The sequence below is a fragment of the Typopeltis vanoorti genome, chromosome 10, assembly GCF_054136105.1.
Source record: "Typopeltis vanoorti isolate ZY-2024b chromosome 10, IOZ_Tvanoo_1.0, whole genome shotgun sequence".
Taxonomy (NCBI): Eukaryota; Metazoa; Arthropoda; class Arachnida; order Uropygi; family Thelyphonidae; genus Typopeltis; species Typopeltis vanoorti.
In genome coordinates, this window is record NC_143558.1 from 36605935 (window position 1) to 36620303 (window position 14369).

Here is a 14369-nt window from a genome sequence, read left to right on the forward strand (position 1 = left end):
TGAGGCTTTTGTATGCGGACTGAAGGTTAGTTTTCTGTCCAGCAGTACGTCGAGATACTTGACTTCTGCTCTCAAGGGAATCTTGATATTAAATAGGAAGATATCGTTTTTAGAAGATTTATTTATTTATTTAGCATATGGCATAATAGAGAAATATGACATCAGAATATATAAATAAATATTTGTGCAGACAATAAAAATGAAACAAATAATGCACATATACAAATATGAGGTAAAAAAAGTTCTAAAATTTTAACTCTAGTTCAGATAGCCAATCAAGAGCTGAAGGATCTGCTTCAAACAAGTCTTTCAGGTCACCAGGGTAGGCTCTTATGCTGCAGTTCTCCACAATATGCTAGATGGTTTGATTTATGGCCCCACAGTCATATTGGGGTATAGATGGTCCTCCCCACTTGTATAAGCTGTTTGCACAGATACCATGCCCTGTGCTTATGCTATTTAGGCTTTTCCATAGGTGACGTGGAAGCTCAATCCCTTTCCTATTTTGGTTGGGAAGGATATACTTGTTTAAGTCTGGTGGCGATTTTTCTTTCCAAGTTTCTAGCGCCATTTTGAATTAACATTCAAATTGCTATTGACTAGTTCTTCAGCCAGTATTAGTGGAGACCATCAGGATTTAAGGCGATTCATGTTTATATATGGGAGGTCTTCATGTATTGGCAACAGGGGATTGCGGTTTATTTTTTTATATTCTTTTACTAGAGCATTTTGTCTGCATAAGTTCGGTGGTGCACTATTGCTCAAAGTTGGAAGCCAGAAGAGGGGGGTGGATTTGACACAACCTGTTATTGTCCTCATCGCTGCATTTATTTGTGTGTCGATTTTCTTGATATGAGGACTGTTTAGCCATACTGGTGAACAATATTCTGCTGCAGAGTAGACTAAGGCCAACGTGGAGTATCGCAGTGTAATTGGGTTTTTAGTGAAAAGCAGGGCAATGCACTTCTGAGGGTTTACTTGCAATCTCCAATTGGAGAACCAGTGCTCCAGTTTCAGCAAGTTTTCTTGCAGTTTCTTGGTGACAAGATGAAGTTTAATAGACCTAGATAGTATAGCTGTCATCAGCATAGAGGGCAATGATAAATGGCATTGGATTGTGAGATATGTCCACCATGTAAATCCAGAAAAGTATCGGTGCTGCCAGAAGGGACCCTTGATTCACTCCTGCCATGAGTGAATATTGCAGTACACCGAGATATTTGGCTTCTACTCTCAAGGGAATCTTGATATTAAATAGGAAGATGTCAGCTTTAGCAGATATTGAGTTTTTAGTGAAAAGCATGGCGACACTTATGAGGGTTTACTTGCAATCTCCAATTGGAGAACCAGTGCTCTAGTTTCATTAAGTTTTCTTGCAGTTTCTTGGTGACAAGATGGAGTTTAATAGATCTGGATAGTATAGCTGTGTCGTCAGCATAGAGGGCAATGATAAATGACATTGGATTGTGAGGTATGTCCGCCATGTAAATCGAGAAGCGTATCGGTGCCAGAAGGAACCCTTGAGGCACTCCTGCCAAGATTCTTCACTGGGTAGATAATGCACCGTTTACTTTGACTTGCATTCGTCTGCCATAAAGAAATGGCTTTATAAGGTAGACCAGATTCAATGGAATGCCAGCTAAAATTAGCTTGTAAAGTATTCCAAAATGCCATACTTTGTCGAATGCCTTTTCTAAATCAAGAAAAACTGCTCAGGTGTATTGGCGCCAATTGTAGCTTGTGGTAATGAACTCAATTAGTCTGTGGATTTCTTAAGTAGTGCTGTGAAGCTGACAGAAGCCAAACTGTTCTTTGGGAAGGATATTTGACTGGTTTACAAAGACTTGAATTCTGAAAGGAAAACTTTTTCTGCAATTTTGCGCAAATTAAAAATCAGACTGATGGGATGATAACTTTGAGGAAGCTGTGGATCCTTGCCAGGCTTATAAATAAGGACCACGTCTGCCAGCTTCCATCCTGAGGGTAAGTATTTAAATCTGAACAGCATTTATTATCGTGGTTAGATATACGATGCGCTTTCGGGGCAGCAGTTTAATAACTTTATTAGGCATGCCGTCAGACTCAGGATCTTTTTTATTCTTTAAATTCTGTATAATATCATAAAGTTCAGGGTGAGTTGGCTGGTACAGGTATCAGACCGTTTTAGCACGTGTCTGACGTGGCGGTGGACTTTATAAATATGATTGAAGTTTAGGTTATCGTATGAAGGGCTGCACTGTTTTTCTAAATTTTTAACTATAGTTTCGGCCTTTTCTGCATCTGTGTGAACAATGCCTAGATCAATTTGAGAGGAGGGAAGAGATTTATTTTTGTTTTTGATATTTCTCAGCAACTTCCAGATGGTTTGATCATTGGGTGATATGGAGACTAATTTGTTTTCCCAAATTTAATTCTCTGGGCTTTAGGTGCATCTCTCACTGTACTATTCAGTTTGTTGAGTAACGTTTTATGTTTAGGTGCCCTGGTGTTATGCTATCTCTTTCTTGCCTTATATTTTCCCCTGATTAAGTTCCTGATAACTTCTGGTAGTCGTTCAGGCTTAGAAGCAGTTGAATATGAGGTGATAGATGATAAGGCTGTTAATTTGACGATTAAGTTTATTGACTTCACATTCGCCTTCTTCCTTGGAATTAATATGAGGAACAGGGCCAATGCAGTCTGGGAGCAATTTGGATAATTTATTCCAAGGTATGAAGGTGTGAAGCGAAGGGGTCAGTCCCTTCTGATTACCCAGTTGGAGCAGAATAGGGTTGTGGACTGAAGATAATTTGTTCAGTGATTCCAGATTGTACTGTAATTTAACATTATGGAGGACAATTCTATTCAAGATGTCAGAGGAACCAGTCGGAATCTAATGAGTTGGTGCTAAAGGGCCAGCCACAGCTGCGCAAGTGGAACTTGAGTAGTTAAAATGGATGCGGCCATTCTTATTAATAGCCTTACTGCTCCAGCATGATATTTTGTGTTTAGCCAGCGATAATGACCAGTACTTTAATTCCGAGGATGGCATCCAGATCTGAGGTTAGCAATGTTTTTGATGGTTAGTTGTAAGCAGCATAGATTTTTAGGTTTCCAAACGGAGTAAATGATGACATTAATACCTATGATTTCAAGATGTGGTTGTTGGGTTGGCTGCAGAATGTTGGGTGATGTAATTTTTGATGAGAATGGCTATACCACCACCTCTATATTCGAGTCTCTCGATACCTATAGAGCTGATGTTCTCTGATTTTGGGGTTGTCTGCAGATCTCAGGTGAGTTTCGTTAATTAATAATATATCCCGATTGTATCTATAATTTAATTCTTGTATTTCTAATATTTTGTTTTTGTTTTTGCAATAATCTTTAGAGAATCTGGGGTGTGTTTTTTCTTATACATCAGAAAGTGCTGATAAATTGAACTGGGTTTTCTGTAAAAACCTTTTTGTAGTGCATAGTGATGCATTTGAGTTACTGAAATCCTGTAGCATATTTGCAAGTGAGGAGGTGATGACCGCTGTTATATTTGAATGTGGATTACGCAGATTCTGGTCCCTATCATTGAATTCTTGTATTTCTAGTATTTTGTTTTTGAGACCATTTGCATTCCAAGCAATAATCATTAGAGAAGCTGAGGTGAGTTTTTTCTTATACATCAGAGAGTGCTGATAAATTGAACTGGGTTTGCTGTAAAACCCTTTTTGTAGTGTTTAGTGATGGATTTGAGTTACTGAAAATCCTGTAGCATATTTGCAAGAGAGGAGGCGATGACAGCTGTTATATTTGAATGTGGATTAGGCAGATTCTGGTCCTGGATTGTCTTTTTGGAGCGGGCCAAATCGGCATATGTCCTTGTTTGATGTTGTGGGTTCATCTTCTTGGGGGAGAGGGGGCTCAGTTAATGGTGGGTGAGCACCCATGCCCTGTTCGAACTGGTGAAAGACTGCTGAGTTGAGTTTCTGGAGCTCTCGTTTTGGATAATGAGGCAGATTGGCTGATTGACTCAGCCTGCCTGTTTTCAAAGTGGTAAATACACCCTCTATATTTAGCAGGGTGAGGGCTGCTGCAATTAGTGCATTTAGCTGGGGTGGTTTTTGGCTTGGTGCAGGTTTGTGTGAGGTGGGTCTCACCACAATTTAATCTTTACTGAACTTTGAACAACTTCTGGTCATGACCAAATTTTTGGCACCTGTGGCACTGCCCAGAAGAAGCTGTTTTCCTTAGTGGTTCTGGCGTGATTTTAAGTCCACAGATTGACTTCAAGTTCTATATGTTTTTATAAATATTATGGATCTCTACAAGAACTAGAAGCATAGGGGTCTTATTTGATCTAGACATTCTGCTAACTTTTATAGGAGGCAGATCCTGCAAGTTGAGGTCAGCAGCTATTTCATCTGGGTCAATGTCTTCGGATACTCCTCGGAGCACTTTCAAATTTTTTTTTCCGAGGTAAGTGAGAAGGTATGATACTGAATACTCTGATTTCTATCTCTTTAGTTAAGTTTCTGTAGTCTGTCACCATAGCAGGCTGAATTTTGATGCCCTCGTCTATGTTTTTGGCAGTGAAGTAGTTTATCGGCAGGTTGGCATGATGGTTCTTAAGGCTGTCCATCTCTGCTTTTCCCTTAGGATGACTGGGGCACCTTTTCATTGGGGAGACAGAGGAATCTATATTTTTATTCCCTTATAGTGAGTAGGCAAGGCCTTTATACCCTATCTAGTTTTTGGAGACTGAGTGGGCAGTTCAATCTCCATCGGTAGCCAATTAGAGATAGCCGGCCCATGTCTATCACTAATTATAGCAATCACCAATAAAGAGGCTGGCAAACAAGTGCTGCCATCTCTTGGCACCTAACCCTAACAAGATATGTTACTGTCTGAAATAATGGGAGTATTACGGTCGATTTGTTTGAGTTTACGGGATGAAAACCCCTAGTTTCCGGGAGGAAAAACCCGCTTGCCTGTGTCAGAGATCGACTAACTCGGGAACCGGTCGTAGAAAGGCTTATAAAAAGTTCCTCCATTATGCGACTAGACTGCCTCCCACGATGAGTTCTTGGACTCTTTAGAGATGTCACTTAATAATAATAATAAAATAATTTCTAATATCTTTAATTTAACTCATTTCATAGTTAATCAATGTGAAACCATAACAAAATCAACAGAGAGTTGTCTGTCATACATTTTTCACTGGATGCCAATTAAAATCACTGATATTCATGGGTCACTATCTCGGAATGGCTAAGGTTATATTACTTTACAGGCGTTGGCAGAAAATTGATATTTGTAATCGAAAATAAAAACCTATATACTAATTGTTTAACGTTTCATTAGATGAAGGAAACAAAGTAAACAATACAAATATTGGATTTAGTAATGTCTGAAAAGATGAGAACAGAACTTATCACGATGCTGGTAACCATTTGTAAGTGAAAACTGCACAGTCATTGGTAAGAATAACTGTGCAGTTTTCACTTACAAATGGTTAGGTTAGGTAAGTTTCACTGAGGAAGAACAGTATGAAATAAATCCTATAATGATATCATGCATAAAAGGGAGAAGCTCTTTTAATCCTAACTTTTAAATAAGCCTGTGGCTATTCACGACTTTAGAGACATCTCGTGAAATAAAACGGCAGATGATACCATCTTACAATCCTAAACTCTTTGCACTCCTATTTGTAGTCTGTAACGACACTGTTAAGTCTGAGCTAAATGATCGATTTTTTCTCAGATTAGTCATAAACTCGAATTTCTGCGAAAAACCTTTGATGCGCTCTTCCTTTGGAGTTCCTAGTTAATTTCATGATTCATCCCTTTCGCATCCACATATTTTTCTGCTTCTAACTTTAAGAATGCAGCCTGATATTAAAAAGAGGAGGAGGGTATACTACAGTGGTATAAGATGCAGACCATGAAAGTGAAAAGTGTAGTGAAAAAGAATAAATCAGTGAGAGTAAAATGAAGTTAACAGAAAGTAAGAATAATGATGAATTTTACAGTTAAGCAGGTAATTAAAGAAAGTTGAGCATGAAACACCCTGATTGATTTCGTTTGTTGAAGATAGTAACAAGTAACTCCCAACTAAAGTGTTAAAACGTTTAGCAACAATTTTAGATGTATTTCATGCAGCAGAAAAGCTTGACTAGTCAATTGGACAGAGAAGATGCTTATACGTGAATTTCGCAATATTTTTATCAACTTTTGCTAAAGCTATTGCAACTGAACAGTACGGATAATAAGTGTAGTAGGCGTGTTACAGGGACGTACAACTTTTTGGAGCCAACAGGTTGTGTGTGGGATGCAATGAGTCGTCAATCCCTGGTAAAGTAAAAACATTCAACATTCTGTTGAATGTTGTTTAATTTAACTGTCAAAAGATATGGTTAGAGGAGAAAAAATTCAATTGTTTTCTGATGATACTAAATTAGGAGAGCAGTGATAGAAAGTTTTGATGTGATGTTTTAAGTATTTAAGGGGATTTTAACAGGTATAGTTTTAGCTGAAGACGGGAATGTCACGTCAATATGCATAAGCATCAAGTTAAGAACTTTGGTCACAGAAGATGAAACAATGTTTATCATATTGGAACAATTTTGCTCCAGGATGGGCATGAGGAGGTAAGAAATCTGGCAATTTAACTGAATAGGGAAATGAAATTGGGAGACATCACAAAAATTATAAAGGTTACTCGGTGATAATTCCAACCTACTGTATATAGCATTTATCAAGATATTTTCGATTTCTGAGCACAGATATTGTTACCTAGTTATATTGGCGATAAGGGAACATTAGAGGGTGCAGGGCAGTGAGCAACTAAGAACTGTCTCAAGACTGGAATGCCTGATTGTGGGAAGATATTAAAGGAATATAGCATACAAGGCTTGGTAAATACAGAGGAGGAAAAGCAATACGATTGAGACATAAGTTGGTGAGAAGGGAATATCAGATAAATACAGGGAATTATTGCACAGGATAATAGGTAATATAAAAATGAGAGGTAATCCCTAGAAAGTGCACAAAAGTTATGTGAGCAGAAAGTGAAAAGATGTTTTTCATGGCAAGTGACCAATGAGTAGAATGCATTGCCAGAGTGAACACTGAAGGCTCCAAGATTGAATACGTTTAAGGCAAATTATGATAGTTATGATAATGCCACTAAATATTACTAAATAATATGAATAGTCTGGAAGAGAACAAGTTCAGAAATATGACATTTGCAAGCAGCACTTCTAACTTTGGTAGTTCAATGAGAACCGGAAGAATTTTTGAAAATAGGAAGAAAAGGCATATAGTGCCACTAAATAAGGGAATCAAATTGAAATAGATTAGGTAAAATTATGAAAAAATTAACTAAATCCTCAATTCACTATCGGCAGAAAATGTCGTGTTTTCTGCCGTCTCGTGTGATTGTGTGCTTGAAGAAATATCCGCGTTTAGGGAGGAGAAACTCTGCTCATCCATAGGATTGACTACATGGGCTGAAGTAAAGTGCAATGCACTCCATTATGTTTTTGAGGTTTGGAATTGCAAATGCAGAAATTGATGACATTTTAAAATTCAAACCTGGATCGATAAAATAGGAATATTTACAAAATGCAGCATTTCTTAGATGGTAGAAGAATTTCCTCATGCTTATTATTATTATTATTATTATTATTATTATTATTATTATTATTATTATTATTATTATTATTATTATTATTATTATTATTATTCGTGACACCTCCAAGGAGTCCCAAGACTCATTGCGGGAGGACGCCTATTGTACAACTCTTCGTCTCCATGACTTAACTGATCCTCTACTACCAATCATCTACATCATCGCCATCTACCGCCCATTATATTATGGCTATTCCATTATTACAATCAGATATTGGCAACTCGGCCATGAGAACACGTTCAAATTAAAGACTAACATCTTTTGTTGGTCGTGGTGGCGGTAGGTAGTTGTTGGCGTCATGGTGATAGTAGTATCATTGTGTGTAGTTGGAGAATTAAGTAAAAAAACCCTCCTGTGAAGAGTCCTTGGACTCCAATGAGGTGTCATGTAATAAAAATAATATTACAAACATCAAGATAGCGCTATTATGGTAAATCCAGTATACATAAGAAGAATGTGTAACATATTCTTTATTTGACGATCACATCTCAACCCTTTTCTGTTCGACAGAGAAAAGGGTTGAGATGTGATGGGCTTTGAAAAAAGCATGACTATAAGGCACTGGGTGAAGGGTAGGAGTATGTAGGAAATTTCTATATGGGCTGCTGCTCCACGAATGCTGTATTTTAGGTGGATGTTGGCAGATCAGCAGTTTGGAAGCCAGTGTCTGGTTTTCATGCATTATTGATATTCAATGTTCCACATGTTATGAATCCATAGACGAAAAACTATAGAATTTTATGTAAGCAGGGGAATAGTGGGGTGTTTACTCGACCACGTTCCAAATACCCAATTCCATATGTGCGAGAGAAGTAAACACCATTTAATGTCCCCCCATTAAACCACACCACGTTGCCGATGTCGTTTGAGAATGGTATATCAAACAGATAGCCACTTCCACATATTAAAATAACCTACAAAATCGCTGGATATGAATCACATGCGTAGAACATCACTGAGGAGATACCTGTTCTCAAAATCCGAAGTTTTAATCATAAATCCCTCCTCCCAATAGTTCTGTGGAAAGTAATCTGATAATGTGATACCATATACTTAGCTATCTATAACACATTCAAACATGTTATAGATGGTTAATGGATATATCCTAATTAAAGATATGTATATGAGGAAGTAAAATGTCTGGAAAAGGCCTGTGTAGAAGTGATGCTTACATCTGCTGCGCTAAACCTCCCGAAGGTAGACTTATGTATAAGTCTAGTTGCTGACTGGAGGAACTTTTTCTAAGTCAATCTTCAACCAGCTTGCGAGTTAGTCGATCTCCGATACGAGCAAGCGGGTTTTTTCCCTCCAGGAAACACGGCATTTTTGACCCATAAACTCAAGAAAATCTGAAAACGTGATATCAACAGTACCCACATTATTTCAGCCAGTAACATAACTTGTTAGGATTAAGTACCAAGAGATGGCAGCACTTGTTTGCCCGTCTCTTCATCAGAGCCGCCTATAATCAGTAATAGACATGGGCCAGCTATCTCTGATTGGCTACTGGTGGAAACTGAACTGCCCACTCAGTCTCCAAGAGCTAGAAAGGCCTCCCCTCTCCCTATAAGGGAATAAAAGGCATTACTTGATTTATTTTATTATAAATCAGCTAACGCCTTTTTATTCCCCGTATACGGGGAGTAGGCGAGGCCATTTAGCCCTATCTAACTTTTGGAGACTGAGTGGGCAGTTCAATCTCCACTGGTACCAATCAGAGATAGATGGCCCAAGGCTATCACTAATTAAGCGGTATTCAGTGAAGAGAGACGGCTCAAATGTGCCGCCATCTCGTGGTCTCTAACCCTAACACAATATATTTAATGTCTGAAATAATGTGGGTTCTACGGTCGATTTTCTTGAGTTTACAGGACGAAAAACCCGAGTTTCCGGGAGGAAAAACCTGCTTGCCCGTGCCAGAGATCGACTAACTCGGGAACCGGTCGAAAAAAGGCTTAGAAAAATTTCCTCTAGTCGCCGACTAGACTCGAAACCAAGTCTTCCTTCGTGTGGCCAAGCGCGGTGGTTGGCAAACGCCACATCCACTGAACTACACATTATTATTATTTAGGATTCTTAATATTAAGATTATTGTTATTATTGAGATGAATGCACACACGCTGTTATTGCTGCTCCCGTTTTTATAGGTTAAAAGTGGTTCTAACTCATGTTTTAATTTGAAAATGCTGTTATTTAATTCGTCTAGCCACACTGAAGACAGGGACGTTTAAATCATCAAAATCGGCTAAGTAATATCCAAATTTTCAGTGCTGAAAGTCATAGCGTGAACTGCTGTTACCAACCGACAAAGAACAAAGGACGTTGCCATATTAAAAGTCGCACTACATTCGCTAACGGGAAGAAAGTCTAAGGGACACTGAGACAGCAAAAGTCAAGCACAATGAGCTGTAACAAGTGCAGCAATAAGCCATTAAGCGAAGAAGGGGACGGACCGCATTGTTCAGAATGTGGAAAAAGACAACACTACTAAGGTTCTGTAATCCCAGAAAGCACGTGAAAAGCAAAAGGAGCCACGAAACGGACCGAATGGCTTTGTCTACAAAGCCGTGAGAAAATGAAGAACAAAGAACAGACACCAAAGAAAAGCAACGCCGCACATAAACGTAAGCCGCTTCCTGATCCTAAAATTACAGATAACTTTGATTCATTCAAACTCATGGTTAAAGACTTGCTAAATACACACATGGAACAAATCAACAAAAAATTTGAGGAGTATGAACATTACATACAGTTTAATAACGTGACCTCTGAAGAAATGTTAGGAACCGTGTGAGAAATAAAGACAAAATTAACGGTAGCGATAGAAACACAAGAAACACTCAAGTGCAGAAATGAACTGCCAAAAGAGGTAAACAAACTCAAGTGTCAAATGAAGCACATGCTACAAAAAGAAAGAAAAAAAAAAGGAATTTCAAATGGAGGGAATAACAAAAGAAAAGGCAGAAGATTTAAGCAACATTATTTAACTGATTGGCAGCAAAATTGGCATTCAAGTCGCAACGACAGACATCGCCTCTATTAACGAGGCCCAGAAAGAAAAAAAAAAGAAAAAAAAAAGAGAGACCACCACCAATTATCGCTCGTTTTACCAGCAGAAAATTGAGAGACTCCATTCTTGCAGCAAGCAAGAAAACAAGGTCGACAGCATCGATCCTAACTGACAAGAAACTCTCGACACCAATCTACTGAGCACTAGACTCCATACTTTAAAAATCTTTTATACCAAGCAAGGAAGTCAAAAACAGAGAAAATCTACAAGTTCCTATGGACTAAGGATTCACAGATATTTTTGAGAAAGAATGACAACACTCGAGTTTATATAATTGCAAGAGACTCTGACCTACACAGCCTACCAATATAAAACACTAACTCTTCACATCCTTAAGAAGAAAATTAGAAATCACTTAAAAATTATATAATGGAGATCTCAAACATAGGCGAGCATGTCCAGTCAGACAATATAAACTTCAAGGTCTTTGACTCTTTGAAGAAATCGTCAGACAACATTTCCACCAATACCGACTTCACTATCGTACACACAAATAAGTATAAAAAAATACTGGCTTACATTGATAACACTGCTCAACTACACCATGACAAACACAGATATGCTAATACTGACCGAAGTTGCAATAAACAACACAGAAATTTATGTATACAACATTAATATTTACCAAACATTTTGTTTGGTCTACACATGTAGACCAAACAAAAGAGGAAGTGGCATCGTGACACTTAGCAAAGAAAAATACAGTGTGACTGAAAAACAAAGTCATTTAGAAGATGCGGAAACACTAATTTCGGAAATCACAAATAGCGCATCAAATACACAATAAACATAGTATACAAACCCCCAGATAATAATCCACTCAGTTTTCTTCATGAGTTAGAAGCACAGCTAAGCGGCATCGAACCCCATAAAACACATAGGCTGATCCTAATAGGAGACATTAATATAAATGTCTCCCATTTGGATCAGCCACTAACACATACATCAATATAATAAGTCAGTACAACATGAAGCCTACCATTAACTCCCCAACAAGAGAAGAAATACTCAACATTTCACTAACATAATCATGCATTGATCATACGGGCTCCCATCCATACGTATATATCATGAGTAATTGACGTCAAAATTGTGGATCACTACTTTGTCTCAACTTCGGTTTATTACGTTACCTGCCCCCCCCTCCTCCCAACACCACAAAATGCGACAAAACTCGATCATATTAAACAGCATTGTCGACAAACTTGTAAAAAATACAGGTTGGAATTGCCAACTTAAAATAAATGATCCTGTAACATTATATGAGAATTTCCAACTAAAGTTCCGAGAAATATACCAAAAAGCAACAAAGACTACACAAACGAGGCCACAAACAGACAACAATCCATGGATAAATGGCACCACACTAAATAGTATTACTGTAAAAGAAAATCTATTGAAAAAACTAAAAAAGTCTCCTGGTAATACACATTTACAAACCTTATACAAAAACACAAGAAATCAACTAACAACAAAAATTCGTAGAGCAAAAAGACGGTATTACTTCCAAAAATTCAGGGAATATAACGACAACATGAAGCAAACATTGGTTACACTCAACGAATTAGTAACTCGAAAAAAGAAAACTTCAGCACAAGATTTTACTGGAAAAGCTTTCCGTCAGAACACAAACCAACAGGAACTAGCAGACTCATTCAACCATTCCTTCACAAACAATATCACACAACTCAAAAAAGATAATCTGCCAACGATTAACAAAAAACTACCGACACAAAATCAACAAAGAGCAATGTATTTTTCACCAGTAACAAAACAGGAACTGAAAGAAGCACTCTTACAAATAAAACCAAAGACCACTCGAGTAATAGACAAAATAAGACTCGCAGACCTTTTAACACACTTTGAACAAATAAATCCAATACTTTTGAGACTCGTGAACATAATATTCGACACAGGCATTATTCCACAACAACTAAAAACTGCAATAATTACGCCAATTTACAAACTCAGAAAAATAAACGATACTCAGAACTACAGACCAATAGTCATCCTGCCAGTCATTTCTAAAATTATAGAAAAAATAACATACACACCAGACTACAGAACCATCTACAGAAGTAGAACATCATCTCACAAAACCAATACGGCTTTCAGAACACAAAAAGCACCATTCCTTTATTAGAAGACTTCGCCAACGCAATAAACAAAGCTCTCGACAAAAACAAGTACGCTCTCCTCATACTGCTTGACTTAACCAAAGCATTTGATATACTTGAAGTTGACATACTACTCACCAAACAATTCTCAATAGATATAAGAGGACCACTGCATACATGGTTCAGGAACTACCTCTCAAACAGAACACAAGTAACAAAAATAGGTACATGTCACAGTCGGGGTATACAAATAAAACACGGTGTACCTCAAGGCGCCATATTATCACCCACTCTATTCAACATATACATTAACCATGGCCATAAGAAGTCACATATTTCAGTACGCGGATGACACCGCACAATCCACACTGACATCAACATGACTCTCTCCAAAGCACAGCATGACCTAAATGAAATCACAACATACTTCTACCAAAATGCAATTGTAATCAACGGCACCAAAACACAGATGTTGATAATACACAACCCAAGAATCATGCGTTCCGCACTACAATCGATACACTGTCACACATACCCCCCTTTCATTACCAACAAAAACAAAAAAACTGCCAATATCCTGTAAATCAAACCGGTAACACATGCAAAATACCTTGGTCTCTATATAGATTTCAATCTTAAATGGAACAAAACATATAGAATACTTATATACCAAACTCCGGATCATCGCAGCAAAACTCTTCCAAGTAAAAGACATTATTCTATCTAACATAAAAAAAAAAAAACTTCTATATCACGGTATCTGCAAATCCCTGCTCTTATGTATGTAGACGGTTATACCCCACCTAAAAAAATTAGAAATATTACACAGGAAAATGGTGTCAACAGTGATCTGGACACTTTATACGCAACAACCAATATCCGACCAGCACAGGCGATACACAGAATCCTCAGCATTAAAAATCTGAAACACTACATAACGTTAATAAGGAATTACTTCAACATCACCTATCGAAACAACAGAGAAACATATCGTATAACACGACCTACAACAACTCTCTACATCCCCACACCCTTCAACAACTCATACGGTTCTTTTGTGAGATTACATCAGATACCCTCGCAATTCAACAAGCTACCCACAAAGTTAATATACCATTAAAGTTAACATACACACAACAAATCACCAGCATCCAATGCCTACATGTCATTCATAAACAGTAACAACAATAAAAACAGTGAAGACTAATACCACTCTCTTCATAAATGCTAACCCAAGCTTCGAAGTAGATGGGATTAAATCGACCCACTCATCCACACATAATCCTCATAATCAAAGACTACAAATGATGTTACAAAAGAGTCAGTACGGTATATAATAATAACGAAGATATAGATATAAAACAAAAGAAAAAAGTGCATGAATTTGTATCCAAATAAAAAAAAATACTGAAAAGAAATAACGTGCCATAAACTGCGTACAGTATAATGTACAGAGGGTTTATTCAAGTATAATATTCATTAATTGTAAATATGTAAATAATTTGTACGATGAAAATAGA